Source organism: Hypanus sabinus, chromosome 4 (genome assembly GCF_030144855.1).
Source record: "Hypanus sabinus isolate sHypSab1 chromosome 4, sHypSab1.hap1, whole genome shotgun sequence".
NCBI lineage: Eukaryota > Metazoa > Chordata > Chondrichthyes > Myliobatiformes > Dasyatidae > Hypanus > Hypanus sabinus.
Genome location: NC_082709.1, coordinates 86192855 through 86209642, shown reverse-complemented (window position 1 = coordinate 86209642; position 16788 = coordinate 86192855). Strand labels below are relative to the sequence as shown.

At 42.3% G+C, this 16788-nt stretch overlaps 1 protein-coding gene and 1 long non-coding RNA gene across 2 annotated transcripts in view; one reads left to right on the top strand and one right to left on the bottom strand.

Moving 5' to 3' along the window:
• Positions 1 to 16788, bottom strand: part of nhej1 (nonhomologous end-joining factor 1) — a 382674-nt gene that overhangs the window by 120669 nt on the left and 245217 nt on the right. The gene's annotated exons all lie outside the window — the stretch shown is intronic.
• LOC132392972 (uncharacterized) overlaps positions 1 to 16788 on the top strand; it is a 95809-nt gene that overhangs the window by 35870 nt on the left and 43151 nt on the right. Inside the window, exon 2 of the long non-coding RNA XR_009511701.1 lies at positions 3394 to 6462. This is a non-coding gene — a long non-coding RNA (uncharacterized LOC132392972). The remainder of the gene's footprint in view (positions 1 to 3393; positions 6463 to 16788) is intronic.

The window sequence follows — 16788 nt, the reverse complement described above, 5'->3', positions numbered from 1 at the left end:
TTGACAAGCCCCAGATCCATAGTGTTGGGTTTGCAATAAAGAACTAACTTGTCAGTCAACTCTCTGAACTTCCACAAGTCGACGCCATTGCCACCACCCTCCACCTGGCCCTAACCCACCTGGACAAAAAAGACACATACGTTCAGATGCTGTTCATAGACTTCAGTTCAGCATTCAACACAATCATCCCTCAGAAACTGATTGGAAAGCTGAGCCTACTGGGCCTGAACACCTCCCTCTGCAACTGCATCCTAGACTTCCTGACTGGGAGACCTCAGTCAGTCCGGATCAGGAGCAGCATCTCCAACACCATCACACTGAGCACGGGGGCTCCCCAGGGTTGCGTGCTCAGTCCACTGCTGTTCACTCTGCTGACCCACGACTGTACCGCAACACACAGCTCGAACTATATCATCAAGTTCGCAGATGACACCACTGTGGTGGGTCTCATCAGCAAGAACGACGAGTCAGCTTACAGAGAGGAGGTGCAGTGGCTAATGAACTGGTGCAGAGCCAACAACCTGTATCTGAATGTGAACAAAACAAAAGAGATGGTTGTTGACTTCAGGAGGGCACGGAGCAACTACTCCCTGCTGAACATCGACGGCTCCTCGGTAGAAATCGTAAAGAGCACCAAATTTCTTGGTGTTCACCTGGCGGAAATGTCACCTGGTCCCTCAACACCAGCTCCATAGCAAAGAAAGCCCAGCAGCGTCTCTACTTTCTGTGAAGGCTGAGGAAAGTCCATCTCCCACCCCCCCCCCCATCCTCACCATATTCTACAGAGGTTGTATTGAGAGCATCCTGAGCAGCTGCATCACTGCCTAGTTCGGAAATTGCACCATCTCGGATCGCAAGACCCTGCAGCGGATAGTGTGGTCAGCTGAGAAGATCATTGGGGTCTCTCTTCCCACCATTACAGACATTTACACTACACACTGCATCCCCAAAGCAAACAGCATTATGAAGGACCCCATGCACCTCTCATACAATCTCTTCTCCCTCCTGCCATCTGGGAAAAGCATTCAGGCTCTCACGACCAGACTATGTAACAGTTTCTTCCCCCAGGCTATCAGACTCCTCAATACCCAGAGCCTGGACTGACACCAACTTACTGCCCTCTACAGTGCCTATTGTCTTGTTTATTATTTATTGTAATGCCTGCACTGTTTTGTGCACTTTATGCAATCCTGGGTAGGTCTGTAGCCTAGTGTATTTTTGTTCTGTGTTGTTTTTACGTAGTTCAGTGTAGTTTTTGTACTGTTTCATGTAGCACCACGGTCCTGAAAAAAGTTTTCTCATTTTTACTGTGTACTGTACCAGCAGTTATGGTCAAAATAACAATAAAAAGAGACTTGACTATAGTGATCTGTGAACATCTCACAATGATCCATTTCATGCTTGCCAACAACCAGAAGGCAACCATCGTGAGCGTTTATGCACCAACGAAAGACTCACATAAGTATGAAAAAGAGGCCTTCTACACTTGCCTAGATGTGACACTGATGAGTATCTCCAAGGAGGATAGGATAATTCTCTTAGAGGACTTCAATACCAAGGTCTGTTGGAACTTCAACATTTGGAAGAGCACCATAAGAAAAGATGGCATTGGCAATATCAACTCAAATAGAGTACTCCTTCTCACCAGATATGCTGAGCACAACCTTATCTTCACAAACACTTTCTTCTGCCACAAAAACAAATTCAAGACATCCCAATTTAAACAGCAGCATCTCATGGACTATGCCTTTGTCCGAGATAGTGACCGCTGTGATGTAAATATCACAATGGACATGACTGGCACAGATGACTGCTGAATAAATCATCGCCTGATCCTCTCCACCATCCTTTCAGGTGAAAAAGAGGAGGGTTCTTAAGAAATAGACCAGGCCAAGATTAAAACTTGAGAGACTGCTTAACAGTGCAACCTAAAGCAGCTTCAGGCAACATTTGGAGATAACTTTCAATGAGAAAATCTGAAGGATATTAAAAAACACTAGGGTCTGCTTAAATCCACCATCCTCAATATCTGCAAAAAACATCCTTGGGTATACGTCCGGAAAACACCAGGATTGATTTGATGATAATGACATTGAGCTAGAACAACTTATCTCCATGAAAAGGAAAAACCTTTTGTGCCCAGCTGAATGACATTGGAGAAGCAAGGCCAAAAAAGAAGCTTCCTCCAGAGCCAAGGCAAGTGTTCAGCGCAGGGTCAGGGAGCTAAAGGATTCTTCGTGGACTAAGAAAGTCCTGGAAATCCAGAGGATGGCAGACTCTGGTAACACAAAAGACTTCTTCAGTGCCACCAAAACAGTCTATGGCCCAAGTTACTTCAGATTAAAAACTCTGTGCTCAAGGGATGGGAAGAACTCTTATGTATAAGAAACTGACTGTATGTACATAAAAGATATGTAGTGATGGTGGGGGTTGTTGGGATGGGTTAATGGATCTGTAGTTTTGTGTGTTTTAGTTCCTTCTGCCTGCAAGGATTCTCCAAATACTCTAAATCTACTAGTGAAACCTAATAATTGGCTTCGAAATTTTCACTCAGACTGATAGAAAAGCAAGATAAAACAATAAAAAAACAATTGATGCATATATGTGTACACCTTTGCTGGATGGCACTGTAGTGTAGTGGTTAGCATAATGCTATTACAACACAAGTGATCACATATATTGGTTTAATTCCTACCACTGTAAGAAGTTTGTACAGTACATTCTCTTGTGGGATTCCTCCATAGACTCCAGATTCCTAATCCCAAAAAATATACAGGTAAGGGTTAGTGAGCTGTCGACATTCTGTGTTAGTGCCAGAACAAGACAACACTTGCAGGCTGCCCAGCACAAGACTCGCTGAATTGATTTGATGCGCACAATACATTTCACTGTATGTTTTGATGCTTCAATGTACATGTGACAACTACAGTTCATTTTTAAAATTTTTATTTTTTGCTTTTGGCTGGACATCATTTTACCATATTGTCTATTCAAATTGCAATTTTAGCACTTGTTAAGTTGGAATTGGAATTGGAATTGGATTAGTTTATGATTGTCATATGCATCAAGATTCAGTAAAAAAAAGTAGTTCTGCAAGTTATCTAACTGGTTCATTTTAAAACATTAGTACTTTGAGGTAGTACCTTGAGTAAGAAATTGTAGAATATAATGTTACAGTTACAGAGAAAGTGCAGTGCAGGTCGGCAATAAGATGGAATTGCTATGAGGACGTAGATTACTTTATTTGTCACATTGAATAATACAGTGAAATGCGTCATTTGTGTCAACGACCAACATACTGGTATGTGTTGAGGGCAGACCGCAAGTGGTGCCATGCTTCTGGTGCCAACATTATATGCCTACAACTTACTAAACCTAACCCTTATGTCTTAGGAATGTGGGAGGAGACTGAAGCATCTGGAGGAAACCCAAGTAGTCGCAGAGAAAACGTACAAACTCCTTATGGACAATGGTGGGAATTGAATCCCAGCTGCTGATTGCTGGCACTGTAATAGCATTACGTTAACTGCTATGCTACTGTGCCACTGAATTCACCTTTAGTGTACAAGTGGTTCATTTAAGAGTCCTACAACAGCAGGATAGAAACAAGTGATGCATGTCACTCTACTGTATGTGTTGGATTAGACTGTGTAATTGTAATTTCCTTTGCAGCTTAACAATTGTTCAAAGTTCAAAGTACATTTTATTATCAAGTACATATATGTCACCATGTACAAGATTCTTTTTCTTATCAGCATACAAATCTATAGAATAGTAACTATAACAGAATCAATGAAAGACTGCCCACCTACTAGGGTGTACAACCAGAGTACAGAACACAATAAACTGTGCAAATGCAAATGTAAATAAGTAGCAATAAATATCGGGAACATGAGATTAAGAATCCTTGAAAGTAGATCTATTGGTTGTGGGAACATTTCAATAATGGGGCAAGTGAAGTTGAGTGGAGTTATCACCTTTTGTTCAAGAACCTGATGGTTGAGGGTTAGTAACTGTTCTTGAATCTGATGGTGTGAGTCCTGAGGCTCTTCTACCTTCTTCTTAATGGCAGCAGGGAGAAGGAAGCATGACCTGGGTGGGGATCCCTGATGACGGACACTGCTTTCCCACAGCAGTGTTTCACGTAGGTGTGCTCAATGTTTGTGAGAGCTCTACCTGTGATAACCTTCTTGTATTTTATATAACTACTTATATACTTATGTAACTGTTTAGTATATTACCTAGTAGTCACAGTATGTATATGCAATTGTTCAGTATGTTCCTGAGTGGTTACAGTTCTTTATATCATTCTAGAAAGCCCCAAAATCTTCTGTTATTGCATTATTTGTAGAGGGGTTATTTGATTGATTAACTCTTAACTATGAATTTGAATATAATGTTTCTCATCTATGGTGTATACAAAAGGTTGACCATGTTGGTCCACCATCTTTTTCCTTAGTCTTTCTGTTCTCTGTTCTTAGCTACCAGTCTTTTGCAGTTCTACATTTCCAAATCTCTTTGTTCTCTTTGCAATAAAACAATCATGGTACAACAAGTGTTCTGGCTCTTTCCCGACATCCAAAAGAGCACTGAATCAAATACATCAGAATCCAACAATTGTGTCCGAGAGCTTGGTGGTGAGACGAAAGAACGTCTGAGGTGGAAGGGGTCTTTGATTAAGAACAGTTCAACACAGGAACAGGCCCTTCAGCCCACTCCACAATGTTGTGCCAAACCAGCTAAAAAGTAAATTAAACAATCCCCAGAGCTAATCTCACCTACCTACATAGTGTATAGAACAGCTGGTTGCTTCACCAAGGCAGCTTGAATACTCTAATCAGACACAGGGTTTGAGTGTCTAATGTGATACAAACCAGTGCGTGAACACTGTATGTCAATAGTACTCACAAATATCCAGCATAGATGGAGGTTTATGCTGCTCAAGGGTTAAAGTGGGGGTAAGAGGAATGTCATTCCAGGGAATCTTCCCCTACTTCTGCCAGGCAGACTTATAATTCAACTAAGCCAGAAATCAAATTTTTGTTTTGTGCTGTATCTAGGAATGCAGATCCATAATTCAATAAGAGTTGCGTCACAGGTAGATAGGGTTGTAAAGAGAGCCTTTGGCACATTGGCCTTCATAAATCAGAGTATTGAGCAGATGCTGGAAACCCAAGCAACACACACAAAATGCTGGAGGATCTCAGCAGGTCAGGCAGCATTTATGGAAAAAAGTACAGTTAATGTTTTAGGCCGAAACCCTTTGGCAGGACTGGAGAAAAAAAGCTTAAGCTGAGGAGTAGATTTGAAAGGTGGTGGGAGAAGAGAAAGAAAACCAGAGAGAGGGGAGAGAAAAAACCAGAGAGAGGGGAGGAGTTGGCTTGTTATGTTGAAGATGTTTAAGATGATGGTGAAGCCTAATTTTAAGTACTATGTGCAGTTCTGGTCACCTGTCTACAGAAGTGATGTAAGAAAGATTGAAAGGGTGCAGAGAAAATTTACAAGGATGTTACTGGGTCTTGAGGACCTGAGTTACAGGCTAGATTGAATAGGTTAGGACTTTATTCCCTAGAGCAGAGGAGAATGAAGGGCCATTTGACAGAGGTGTACAAAATGATGAGGGTTATAGATAGGATAAATAAAAGCTGGCTTTTTCCACTGAAGTTGGGTGAGACAGAACTAGAGGTCATAGGTTAAGGGTGAAAGGTGAAATGTTGAAGGAGAACATGAGGGGAAACTCAGAAGGTGGTGCAAATATGGAACAAGCTGCCAGCCGAAGTGATGGAAGTGTGTTTGTTTTCAACATTTAAGAGAAGCTGGATAAATACACCAGCAAGAGGTGAGCAGTGGTCTAGGTACAGGTTGATGGGACTAGGCAGAATTATATTTCAGCACAGACTAGATGGGCCAAAGGGCCTGTTTCTGTGCTGTAGTACTCTATGATTTGGTGGGTATGGGTAAGAAGTGGGTAAAAGTGAAGAGCACAGCACTTTGATTTCTCTGCAGCTTACTAGTTTATTGGAGGGTAACACATCATTTATATCGACATTTTATTAAACTATAGCAAACTTGATGCTTATACAGATGAGAAAGTATCTCATATCAATGATAGGGCACACTGAAGAACAGCAGATAACAGGTAAATTGATTCTGCCCTGTGTCAACAAGGCAGAGGGCCATAAGAGACTCCAGCAGCTCATTCAACCCACAGTCTGTGCTGCCTTTCCATCATGGCTGAAATATTATCCCTCTCATCCTCATTCTTCTGCCTTCTCAGAATCATCAGAACACCTCAGTAAAACATCCAGCACAATCAACGATCATCACACATTAAATGCTGGAGGACCTCAACAGGGTAGGAAGCAGCCTACTATCAAAAACATGTACAGTAAGGTGCCGGAAAAGGGCCACATCACCACTCGTTATGGAGACTGCACTGCAAACAGAAAGGCTCTACAATAGGTAATCAAAACTACCCATTGGCACCAGCCTATCTACCATCATGGACACATATACAGAAATGTGGTCGAAAGGGCCAGTAACACCATGAAGAATCCCACCCACCCTGCTCATGGGCTGTTTGTCCCATTACTATCAGGGAAGTGGCTACAAAGCATACACGCTAGGACCACCAGACTCAAAAACAGCTACTTTCCCCAAGCAGTAAGGCTGATCAACATCTCTACCCACTAGCCATCACACCATCCCACCACACTACTTTATCATTTTCTGTCAGTCACCTTATGTACAGACACTTCTGTGCCTAGTGTCACTTTATATACATACAATCTGTCTATGTATATAAGCTAATATTATGTATTTATATTTATTGGGGGTTTTTGGAACACTAAACAGAGTCCAGAGGAGGTTCAGAAGAATGATCCTAGGAATGAAAGGATTACATAAGAGGAGAGTTTAATAGCTCTGGGCCGTATTCATTGGAGTTTAGAAGAATGGGGAGGGATCTCATTGAAATCTATCAAATATTGAAAGGCCTAAATAGAGTGGATATGGAGAGGATGGTGGGGGAGTCTAAGACCAAAGAACACAGTCTCACAACAGAAGGATGTACCTTTAGAATACTGATGGGGAGGAATTTCTTTAGCCAGAGGGTGGTGAATCTGTGGAATTCTTTGCCACAGATGATTGCGGAGGCCAAGTCAGTGGGTATATTAAAGCAGAGGTTGATAGGTTCTTGATTAGTAAGTGCATCAAAGATTACAAGAAGAAGGCAGGAGAATGAGGTTGAGAGGGATAATTAATCAACCATGTTAGAATGGCAGAACAGACGCGATGGGCTGATTGGCCTAATTCTGCTCCTATGTCTTGTGTTCTTTAAGCATATTGTGTTTTTTTTATGCTGCACCAGATCCAGATTAACATCATTTTGTTCTCCTTTACACTCGTGCACTGAACAGCGACACTAAATGATCTGGAATCCTGAATCGATGAGGGAAAATTAACAAAGAAAGTTTCAGGCTGAGACACTTCATCAGGATTGTTTACTTCCCTCCATAAATGCTGCCTGGCCCTCTAAATTCTCTAGCATTTAGTGTTGATCCAGACTTCCAACATCTGCAGAATTTCCTGTGTCTCAACAAAATCAATGTCCCCTCCCACCCAAGAAATGCTTTCTTTGACACCCCCTGCCCCCGCCTTTAGGGAGAAAACAGAGCAGCCTGAAAACACATACCACCCGTCTGAAGGACAGCTGGTAAGAGACAGTGCCCCAGTACGATAAGATGGGCTCTTGACCTCGTCATGGCCTTGCACCTTCTTTATCTGCTGCAACCTTAGCACTTTATTCAAGATTCAAGATAATTTAATGCCATTTCCCGTACACAAGTATAAATGAGGACGAAATAATTGTTACTCTAGATCTAACTGCATCACAAAAACCACAAAAAGATAAAGAATACAATAATAAATATAAATACATGAGATAGCTTACATACACAGATTGATTATATGTCCATAAAGTGACGAGGCACAGGAGGGTCACGTATGACACAGAATGATAAAGCAGTGGGGGGTGTGTTGGGGTGGTGGGGTGGGTGTGTGGTTGTCGGGGGTGTGGTGGTGGGGGTTTGTCAGGGTAGGGGTATGGTGGGGGGGTGTTGGGTGGTGTGGGTTTGTTGGGTGGGTGTGTGGTGGTGGAGGGTATGTTGGATGGGGGTGTGGTGGTGGGGTGTGTTGGGTGGGTGTGTGGTGTTGGGGGTGGGCTGGGGTGGGGGTGTGGGTGTGGAATGTGGTGTTGGGGATTTGTTGGGGTAGGGGTGTGGTGGGGGTGTGTTGGGTGGTGTAGGTGTGGGATTTGGTGTTGGGTGTGTGTTGGGTGGGTGGGTGGTGGTGGAGGGTGAGGTGGTGGGGTGTGTTGGGTGGGGTGTGCTGGGTGGGTGTGTGGTGGTGTGGGTGTGTTGGGTGGGGTGTGCTGGGTGGGTGTGTGGTAGTGTGGGTGTGTTGGATGGAGGTGTGTTGGGTGGTGTGTGGTGGAGGGGTGTGTTGGGGTGGGGGGTGTGGTGGTGGAAGGGTGTGTTGGGGTGGGGGGTGTGGTGGTGGAGGGGTGAGGTGCTGGGGTGTGGTGGTGTGGGTGTGTTGGATGGAGGTGTGTTGGGTGGGGTGTGGTGGAGGGGTGTGTTGGGGTGAGGGTGTATTGAGTGGGTGTGTGGTGGTGGTAGTTGTGTTGTGGTTGGGGTATGTTGGAGTGGGTTAGTGGGATTTTGCATTCCGTTATTATCTTTCTCTTGTACTACTTGGAGTACTGTGCTCACTTCTGGTCACCTCACTACAGGAAGGATGTGGATACTACAGAAAGGGTTCAGAGGAGATTTCCAAGGATGTTGCCTGGATTGGAGGGCGTACCTTATGAGAATAGGCTGAGTGAATTTGGCCTTTTCTCCTTGGAGTGACGGAGGATGAGAGGTGACCTGATAGAGGTGTTTAAGATGATGAGGGGCATTGATCGATTAGATAGCCAGAGGCTTTACCCAGGGCTGAAATGGCTAACATGAGTGGGCATAGTTTTAAGGTACTTGGAAATAGGTAATGAGGGGGTGTCGGTGTAAGTTTTTCACACAGGGAGTAGTGGATGTGTGTGAGGCACTGCCAGCAGCGGTGATGGAAGTGGATACAATAGGGCCTTTTAAGAGCCTCTGAGATAGGTACATGGAGCTTAGAAAAATAGAGGGCTATGCGCTAGGGAAAATTCAAGGCAGTTTCGAGAGTAGGTTACATGGTCGGCACAACATTGTGGGCTGAATGGCCTGTGATGTGCTGTAGACTTTTTTATTTTTTATGTAGTACCTCGGTGTATCAAAATGATAAACTAATCTGTATGGATGATATGAAAAACAAAGTTTTCCTCTGTATTTCGCTATATGCGACAATAATAAACCCCGTTACTGCTTTAAATTTACAAATTTTGCCTGGCAAGAGGTAAGATCAAATTTTAGTGTACATTTTAATTTTTTGTAACTTATGGCAATTTTTATGGTTTGTGTAGTACAGAATCAGAATCAGAATCAGGTTTATTATCACCGGCATGTGACGTGAAATTTGTTAACTTAGCAGCAGCAGTTCAATGCAATACCTAATCTAGCAGAGAGAGAAAATAATAATAATAAATTAAATAAAACAAAATTAATAAAAACAATGATAAATAAACAAGTACATCAATTACATATATTGAATAGATTTTTTAAAATGTGCAAAAACAGGAATACTGTATATTTTAAAAAATGTGAGGTAGTGCCCAAAGCTTCAAAGTCCATTTGGGAATCAGATGGCAGAGGGGAAGAAGCTGTTCCTAAATCGCTGAGCCTGTGTCTTCAGGCTTCTGTACCTCCTATCTCATGGTGACAGTGAGAAAAGGGCATGCCCTGGGTGCTGGAGGCCCCTGATGTTGTCCTGGGTACTTTGTAGACTAGTACCAAAGATTGAGCTAACTAGATTTACAACCTTCTGCAGCTTCTTTCGATCTTGTACAGTAGCCCCTCCATACCAGACTGTCATGGGCTGCCACAAAACAATTGCCAGGACATACAGTCTGTCAGTGATAATAAACCAAGTTCTGATTATTCAGTGATTAAAGTCTTTTAACTGCAGGTTACAGCTTGATGTGCATCTGTTAAGAGACAGACCTCAGCATAAAAGCAAGATCTGAAGACCATTAGACATGGGAGCAAAATTAGACCATCAAGTCTGCTCTGCTGTTCCATCATGGCTGAATTATTCCCTCTCTACCCCATTCTCCTGCCTTCTCCTCATGACATTTGACACCCTTACTAATCAAAAACCTATCAGCCTGCACTTTAAATATACCCACACAAAATACTGGTGGAACGCAGCAGGCCAGGCAGCATCTATAGGAAGAAGACCCTTCCTGAAACGTCGACATTACTTCTTCCTATAGATGCTGCCTGGCCTGCTGTGTTCCACCAGCATTTTGTGTGTGTTGCTTGAATTTCCAGCATCTGCAGATTTCCTCGTGTTTGTGCTTTAAATATACCCATTGACTTGGTAAATTCCATAGATTCACTACCCTCTGGCTAATGAAATTCTCTCCTCAGCTCTGTCCTAAAGGGATGTTTTTCTTTTCTAAAGCTGTGCCCTCTGGTCCTAGACTCTCCCACTATAGGAAACACACTCTCCACATCCACTCTATCACTGAGATCCGCCCTTATTCTTCTAAACTCCAGCGAGTACAGGCCCCAAGCCATCAAGTGCTCCTCATATGTTTACCCTTTCGTTTCTGGGATTGCCTCTTGAAACTCCTCTGGACCCTCTCCACATCTCCTCTTGACCATAGGTCCATGCATTTTATACATTGAGTTGCAGCCATGTGATTAGCCGATCATACGTTTACATTAATCAGCAGGTGTAAAAATGTACCTAATAAAGTGGCCACTGAAAGTATATATGAGGCTGGATTGAGGAACAGCAGTTAGTAGTGCGGGTAAATATGATTCCATGGACATATCAATCCCTGGTATTCAGTAGAGTAAAGAAAGAGATTACAATAAAGCCTCAAGACTAGATATTTTACGCATGTCAGAGGCATCACATTAACCTTTTGGCCCCTGCTGACTGGATAGTTCCAGTGTCACCTTACTAAAGCGATCCGCAGCTAAACAGGAGTTCCGCTAGCCCAATGAATCAAAGCTTGCGACTCTCAGAGTTGAAGGTGACAGGCTAGGACTGTGGCTAGATTAAAGACAGTCAAGAAAATGGAAGGGCGAAGATAAGCACAGAAATAAAGAAGACGACAAAAGTGAAACAAAGAGAGGAAAAAAATGAGTGAGAGTTCATGGAGGAGAGCTGGACCAAGCGAAAGGGTTCAGATTGCGGTGACAGTAAGGACAGCTCACTGAACATGACCCTCTGTCTGTGAGTCTAGGGACAAGCAATCAGGAGGGTCAGGTTACCAAGGGGCACAGACACCTGCTCTCCATAAAACATCTGACATCACTGACAAAGAATCTAGGGATAAGGTGAAACTCTGAATGGTGCAAACACAACGTTAAACCAGGAACATGTTCTAAAACCCTCACTGAACTCCACATCACCCCTCTCCACATCCTTCTCCTGTGTCCCTTTGCCTGCAGTCATTACCCCCAAAGTCTGGGACTGTATTAAGCACATTTCCACAGATTTACAGGTTGAATTACTTTTAAACATAGAACATAGAGCAGTACAGCACAGTACAGTACAGGCCCACGATGTTGTAATGCCACTTTAACCTCATCCAAATTCAATCTAACACTTCCCTCCCACATAGTCCTCCATTTTTCTTTCATCCATATGCCTATCTTAAATACGCCTATTGCATCCATCTCTACAATCACCCCAGTGGAACGTTCCTCACGTTTACCACCGTGCGTGTAAAAAACTTACCTTTGACAACCACCCCTCCTATACTTCCCTCCAATCACCTTAAAATTATGCCCTTAATTATGCCATCTCATATTAGCCACTTCTGCCCTGGAATAAAGTCTCTAGCTATCCACTCTACCTATGCCTCTTATCAGCTTATACACCTCCATCAAGTCACCTCTCATCTGCATTCACTCCAAAGAGAAAAGCCCTCGCTCACTCAACCTATCCTCATAAGCCACACTTTCTAGTCCAGGCAGCATCCTGGCAAATCTCCTCTGCACTCTCTCTAAAGCTTCCACATTCCTCCTACAATGAGGTGAGCGGAATTGAACAAAATACTTTTTCTACAAAGGACTTTTTCTTTGTGGGATGTACTCAGCTAACTATACAGCATGGAATCAGGCTCTTCAGCCCAACTGGTCCATGCCAACCAAGATGCCCCATCCAAGTTAGTCCCACCTGCCAATACTTCTAAACTTTTGCCACCCATATAACTGTCCAACTGTCTTTTAGAAATTGTTACTGTCCCTGCCTCAACCACTTCCTATGGCAGTTCATTCCACATACGTACCGTAGATACAACCCTTTGTATCATAAAAGGATTGTCCTCAATTTCCTAATACATTTTTTCCTTCTTATCAGAAAGTGGTGCTCCCCATTTATGATTCTCCAACACTTACAATGAGTGCCCTGGACCTAACTAGAATTATGGATGGGTGCAACATGTTAGATGTGCACAGAATGTGTCCTCAATGGGAGAATCTAGAACACAGAACAGTGAAAGGTATAGACAGAGTGGACACCAACACCCTTTTCCCATGTGGAATGAATAATAGAATCATTTTTAGGTGTTTGGTGGAAAGTATAGTAGGGATTTCAGAGAACCATTTTTTACATGGAATGACTGTTGGGGTGGTAGAAATATTTAAGAGTGTGAGATGGACACATGAATGCAAGATAAATGAAGGGTGATGTGGGAGGGAAGAGTTAAACCTTGAAGTAGATTGTGTTGGAATAGGGTGTAGAGTTGCATTATCCTTATAGTCTAACTTTCCTATGATTACTTGTATTTTCATCTAATTGCTTGTATACATGTAATTGTTAAGAGAATTTTCCAGCAGTTATGGTACAGTTGCTTCTGTACTTTTCTAGAAATTTCTTAGTTCTCAGTAGCAACTTTTCCTTTGTCTTTTCTTTGTTCTCTCAGCTCCTCTTTCTTGTTTGTTTTCTTGTTTGTAACAGTTAATAAAAAAAACTGTAAGCAACAAGTTTTTTTTTTGCTTAATTCGTGAATTCCAAAAAACATTTGGATCACAAAAGCATCAGGATCCAACAGTTGAAAGGTTGGCACAACATGGTGGGTGAAGAGTCTACAGTGTGCTGTACTGTCCTACGTATTATGTGGCTGGTTTTCCGTGAGCCAGTTGCCTGGTCCATTGCTACCCCAGCACAGCCTTTCCCTGAGTGACACAGGCTACGGGCTGGTGTAGGCTGCTGTACTAACCGATTGGCTTTGGCAGCTAATGACTCTTCACTGCTACCTGCCCCCAACTACTTCAGCAAGTTTTCTTTGACATTCAAAAACACTTGGGATAAATTAGAAAATAAAAAAAATACTGTTAAAAAATTAAAAATATTATTTTTTACACTTCGAACACAAAAAATTATTCACATATAAAAAGTTAATTTTAAACCTTAAAAATAGCTTACATAAATCATAAAGACCTTTTCCCTGGCTGCTGATTCCTTCCTTGCATTTGACTGAGGACTGACATGCACATTCAATATGCCGGAGCTTTTGAGGAGGGTATAAACTAATTTGACAGGGAATGGGAACCTGTGTGATAGGGCAGGAGATGGAGCAGTTGATAGACAAGTAGATGTAATGTGCAATGAGACTGTGAGGAAGGACAGGGCAAAACTGCAGTCAGTGGGATGGGTCTTTCATCTCAATAGTAGGTTCAACAGTTGAACAGTTTGGAAAAGTGAGCATTGAGGAAAAGGTAAGGAGAGTACAGGAGAGGTTATGTCAGTCTCCAGAATACATAAAAAGACAAAAAGTTTGGAAAGGGATAAGAATTTAACATCTGGTAACAGGGGAGCAAAATAGAAAATGGTTATATATACAGGACTGAAGGTGTTATATTTGAATATAGACTATCTTACGCAGAAAATGTAATAAGAAAGATTACCTTGTTAGAAATCGGCAGGAATAACGTTGTGAGCATTACTAAGTTATAGCGGACAAAGCATCCAAGGAAACATTCTGTATTGTAAGGACAGGCAGAAAGGCAGAGGGGGTGGAGGGTCTCTGCTGGTAGAAAATGAAATCAAATCCTGAGAAAGAGGTGACACAGAATCAGAAGATGGGTAGAGTAAAGAAACTGCAAAGGTAAAAAGACCCTGACATATAGAGGCCTCCTAAGAATAGCCACAATGTGGGGTACAAATTACATTAGGAGATAGAAACGGCATGTAAAAAGGGCAATGTTACGATAGACATGGGGGATTTCAGTACACAGGTAGATTGGGAAAATCGTGTTGGTGCTGGATCCCAAGAGAGGGAATTTGTAGAATGCCAGTGAGATGGCTTTTTGGAGCAGCTTGTGGTTGAGCCCACTTGGGAAAAGGCAATTCTGGATTAGGTGTTGAGCAATGAAGCTGATTTGATTATGGAACGCAAGGTAAAGGAACCCTGAAGCAGCAAAGATCATAATATGATAGAATTCACCCTCCAGTTTGAGAGAGAGAAGCTAAAATCAGATGTATCGGTACTACAGTGGAGTAAAGGGAACTGCAGAGGCGTAAGAGAGATGCTGGCCACAGTTGATTGGAAGGAGCCATTAGCAGGGATGGTGACAGTACATCAATGGCTGTAGTTTCTGGGATCAATTTGGAAGGCGCATGATAGATTGATCTCAAAGAAGAAGCATTCCAAAGGGTGGATGAGGCAGTTGTGGCTGACAAGTGAAGTTAGAAAGCATAAAAGCAAACGAGAGAGCATATATTACAGCAAATATTAGTGGGACACTAGAGGACTGGAAACTTTTAAAAAGCAACAGGAGGCAACTAAAAATACAGCAAGGAGAGAATGAAATATGAAGATAAGCTAGATGATAATAAAAAAGAGGATACCAAAAGTTTTTTCAAATATATAAAGGGTAAAAGAGAGGTAAGAGTGGATATCAGACCACTGGAAAATGACCCTGGAGAGGATATTATTGGCAGAAAAGTGAAGGTGGATGAACTTATCGTTTTACAACATTGAATCACAGTGGATTTAATTTGGCTTTTTTGACACTGATCAACAGAAAAGACTCTATTGTGTCAAAGTGAAAACAGATCTCTACAAAATGATCTAAATTAATTACAAGTATAAAACACAAAATAATTGATTGCATTAAGTATTCACCCCTTTCCAGACAGTACTTAGTAGATGTACTTTTGACAGCAATTACAGCCTCAAGTCTGTGTGGATAGGTCTCTATCAGCTCTGCACACATGGACACAGCAATTCTTCCCAATTTTTATTTACAGAACTGCTCAAGCTCTGTCAAATTGCATGGGGATTGTGAGTGAACAGCCCTTCTTAAGTCCAGCCACAAATTCTCAGTTGGATTGAGATCTGAGCTCTGCCTTGGCCACTCCAGGACGTCGACTTTGTTGTTTTTAAGCCATTCCTGTGTAGCTTTGGCTTTATGCTTGGGGTCATTGTCTTGCTGGAAAATAAATCTCTCCGGTCGTAGTTCTCTTGTTGACTGCATCAGATTTTCCTCCAGGATTTCCCTGTATTTTGCTGCATTCATTTTACCCTCTACCTTTACAAGCCTTCCAGGGCCTGCTGCAGTTAAGCATTCCCACAGCATGCTTCACAGTAGGGATGGTGTGTTTTTGATGATGTGCTTTTGCCAAACATAGCATTTAGACTGATGGCCAAAAAGCACAATTTTGATTTCATCAGACCATAGAACCTTCTTCAAGCTGACTTCAGAGTCTCTCACATACCTTCGGGCAAACTCTAGCTGAGATTTTATGTAAGTGTTTCTTGACAGTGGCTTTCTCTTTGCCACTCTCTGATAAAGCTGTGACTGGTGAAGCAGCCGGGTAACAGTTGTATGCACAGTCTCTCCCAACTCAGCCACTGAAGCTTGTAACTCCTCCAGAGTTATCGTAGGTCTCTTGGTGGCCTCCCTCACTAGCCCTTTTCTTGCACAGTCACTCAGTTTTTGAGGACGGCCTGTTCTAGGCAGATTTACAGCTGTGCCCTAATCTTTCCATTTCTTGATGATTGGCTTAACTATACTCCAAGGGATATTCAGTGATTTGGAAACTCTCTTGTCTCCATCTCCTGACTTGTGCTTTTCAACAACCTTTCACGGATTTGCTTGGACTGTTCTTTTGTCTTCATGGTGTAGTTTTTGCCAGGATACTGACTCACCAGCAGTTGGTCCTTCCAGATACAAGTGAATTTTTACTACAACTAATTGAAACACCTTGACTGCATACAGGTCTCCAAAAACAGATCTCTAACGAATTATGTGACTTCTAAAACCAGTTGGCTGCACCTGTCATTATTTGCTGTGTCATATTAAAGGGGGTGAATACTTATGCAGTCGATTATTTTGTGTTTTATATTTGTAATTAATTTAGATCACTTTGTAGATATCTGTTTTCACTTTGTCATAAAACAGTCTTTTCCTGTTGATCAGTGTCAAAACAGCCAAATTAAATCCACAATGATTCAATGTTGTAAAACAATAAAACATGAAAACTTCTGGGGGGCAAATACTTTTTATAGTCACTGTATATGTCAATGATTTGGATGACAGAATTGATGGCAAATTTGTGCACAATGCAAAAATAAGTGGATGGCAGGTAGAGTTGAGGAAGTTGGGAGTCTGCAGAAGGAGATAG